General features: G+C 53.0%; 1 long non-coding RNA gene across 1 annotated transcript; it reads right to left on the bottom strand.

Moving 5' to 3' along the window:
- Positions 1 to 553: 553 nt before the first annotated feature.
- LOC102008041 lies at positions 554 to 2,750 on the bottom strand. The gene is made up of 2 exons (XR_001233535.1): positions 2,477 to 2,750; positions 554 to 2,284 (listed from the first exon to the last, which is right to left on the bottom strand). It is a non-coding gene; the product is annotated as an uncharacterized LOC102008041 (long non-coding RNA).
- Positions 2,751 to 3,238: the final 488 nt, after the last annotated feature.

Here is a 3,238-nt window from a genome sequence, read left to right as displayed (position 1 = left end):
CTGTGGTGGGAAGCCCCAAATTAACTCCCCAGTGCCTGCCTGACAAGCGCAAGGTTGTAAGTCCGATTCCGGGTACTGGAAAAAAATCAAAAGGGGAAAAAAAAAAAAAAAAAAAAAGAGGCCCACTAGGTGTCACACCTAGAGGTAGAATGTCCCTGAATTTTGCTGGGCTTATTTCTCTCCCTCTGACATACTACTGTTTAACCACTAAGTCCAGAGCCATTGCTACTTCTCAGTCACTAAGTCCAATCAGCATAGCACCATCAAAGCAATGGCCCAATGTGATGTCTTTTGGAAGGGAAGCTGCTCAAGAGTATGACCCAAAGGCCATTCAAAAGAAGATGGCTGTTACATCTGCCATTGTGCACTCCCCACATTCTCATGCTGATGTCCTAACCCCTGGTGAGGCTCTATTTGGATATGGGGCCTTTAGGGAGACAACTGGAGTTACAGGAGCTCATGTGGGGCTCTAACCTTCCTTGTTCTGTGCAGCTCTTGATGTTCCCAGGAAGAGAATGGTGAGAGGATGGAGAAAAAAGGACAAGAGTCAGAATACAGAAAACTGAGCCATATGGAACCCTCTCTCCTGATGAGAGAAGGAAGGGAGGAGGAGGAGTGAGAGCTCCAAGGCTGTAGAGTGTTTATTTATATACTTGGGAGGCTGACTATCACATGAAACTCCTCCACCCAATGGCTTATTCATGTAGCTTGCCTTAGGCACCTACACAGATGTTCTTGAGGCTGGAACATTTTATTCATGTGACCTGCCTCAGGAGCTCTGTGTTCTGGAGGCTCCCTTGCTTCGCCCCACACGTGATCCGTCTCCTGCTTCAGCTGCTCCCCATGCTAACCCAACAGAATTGGTCCCTTTATAGGAGACAGACACCAGAGGCTTCTCACACATGCATGGCAAAAGACAAGGACAGAGTACTCACCAGAGACTGACTCTCCAGCAACACAGACGCCCCGTAAAAAAATACCTGTTATTGTAAAAAATACCTGTTATTTCAGGTGCCTCTTTGGTGGCTTTTTGTTCAGCAGCTGCTTCTGCTGACTGATCTTTACTAGCAGGGTTTGAGGAAAAGGCATTTGCCACATCAGCAGCTGCATGCCAGGTTCTGCGGGGTGTGCTGACTGCCTGTGGACTGCGTCTGGAAGAGCAGCTGCGGTTGGGGTGACTGCCTGGTTAGCTTGCACGCGTCATTCTTGAAGACCTGTCTTGGCTACTGGAGCAGTAGTGTAGTGTGCTGGGAACAAGAATTATAAATTGAGGGTAGGGGACATCCACACTTGTTCTTGACCTGTCCTTGAGGCAGACTGGAACTTGGAAAATCCCTGCTCTTTCCTGGTAACCGCTGGAAGCCCTAGGGCAAGATAAGACCTGCTGGAGACATATAGGCATTTGGAGAAACTAGTTTCCTCACTGGCCCCGTCCTGCTTGTCCTTGTCCTTGCAAAAATGCTTTCTTCTTTTTCCCAGCCCGCTGTAGTCACCATTACTGTTCCTGGAAACACCCACTGCCCTTCACCCACTGCCCCTGACTCAGGTGTAATGAATAAATACCAAGGTTCTGGGTGGCTCCTGGTCTTTTGTTCCCTGAGAGCAACTGGTCATCCCAGATCCCTGCTATGCACCCACTGTTTTTGTCTCTTGCTGTTTCTTATCTTTCCCGTCATGGCCATGACCTGGAAAGGCGATTGGGAGGTCAATGCAGGTGTCCCCAATAACTGGCACCATGCAAAGGGTTCCCTAGTGGTAGGCCTCACAGTTTCTGCCTTCTTCAGGTCCTTGAGGATGGCATTCACCTCTGCAATCCCTCCAGGATGTCCCTCAATGGGCCAGTGGATAAACTGTAGCTGGTCCAGACAAGGGAATGTCATTCAGCACTAAAGCAAATGAGTCACTAAGTCCTGAAAAGACACGGAGGAGCTTAGAATGCACATGATTTAGTGAAAGAGCCAGGGTGAAAATGCCACGTACCCAACCATGCCACCTCTGGGTTTTCTGGAGAGAGTGGAAGCACTGGTGGATGCCAGGGGTTGCGGGGAAGAGGGCTTAATAGGAGCCAGGGAATTTGTAGGGCAGTGAAACTGAGGTAGGACACAAGAAATAAGGGTAGGTAGAAAGGAGATGAGGAAAGTCAAAAGATTTGGGTTTCGCTTATTATCTTTAAACTGCGGGAAAGATTCTTTCTCAGCTGTGCACATGGGCACCCCTCAGGGAGTCTGCAGCGTAGGGTTTAGCAGCCTGATGTTCACTTCCTCTGCCTCTTCCTCCTGCAAGACTGAGGACACCAAGGCCTGAGAAACCCTGAGATGAGCTCTCAGTAGCCAGCCTTCATGAATCTGTAGTTCCAGACTTCCTGGTGGCGATGCCTGGAAGTCTTCAAAAGTAAAATCTCCACAGATCCCATGTAAAACAGAGCCCTGCAGACCACCCCGTGATGGGGTTCTCTCCCTCAAGCAGGAGCACTTACCCCAGGACAGGAACCAAGGCAGCCCCCTCCTGAACAAGGACACAACGTCTCTCAGAACTGAGGGTGGCTGAGGAGAACAACCGAGGAGTAGAAGGAAGGTAGCTGAGGAGGAGAAGCCCAGCCAAGGAGGCCGGCGGTGGAGGTGGAGGAGGACAGCGCAGGAGGAGGGCGGCTGAGGAGGAAAGGGACAGTTGAGCAGGCGCTTCCTCCCTGGCTGTCCTTCCTCACCGCCCTCCTCCCACCTGTCCTCCTCTTCCTCAGGGGTCCTCCTCCTCTGCTCCCCCCAACTCCTCCCCAAAGTTGCCCTCCTCTTCCTCTGCCAGTCTCCTTCTCAACCACCCTCCTCCTCCTCGTCCTCCTCCTCGGTGGCACCCTTAGGAGCTGCCCTTCTCCTCAGACATCCCTGACTCCTCTCTCTTTAGTCTCGCTCCTCCTCGGTGGTCCTCCTCCTCCTCAGCCCCTTTCCCTTCTCCCTCCCGCGTCCTCCTCGGTGGTCCCCCTCCCCCGCAGCGTCCTCCTCCTCCTCCTTAGCCCCCTGTGTCCTCCGGAGTCCTCCTCCTCCTCAGCCCCTTTCCCTTCTCCCTCCAGCGTCCTCCTCGGTGGTCCCCCTTCCCCTCAGTGTCTTCCTCCTCCGCCTCCTCCTCAGCCCCCTGTGTCCTCCGGCGTCCTCCTCGGTGGTCCCCCTCCCCCTCAGCGTCCTCCTCCTCCTCCCCCCCCTCAGCCCCCTGTGTCCTCCTCTTCCTCAGCATCCCCTTGCCCTCC

This window comes from Chinchilla lanigera, unplaced genomic scaffold, assembly GCF_000276665.1.
Source record: "Chinchilla lanigera isolate Chin_1 unplaced genomic scaffold, ChiLan1.0 scaffold00001, whole genome shotgun sequence".
Taxonomy (NCBI): Eukaryota; Metazoa; Chordata; class Mammalia; order Rodentia; family Chinchillidae; genus Chinchilla; species Chinchilla lanigera.
Note: the sequence above shows the minus strand (reverse complement) of the source record. Positions and strands in the feature narration are given on the sequence as shown.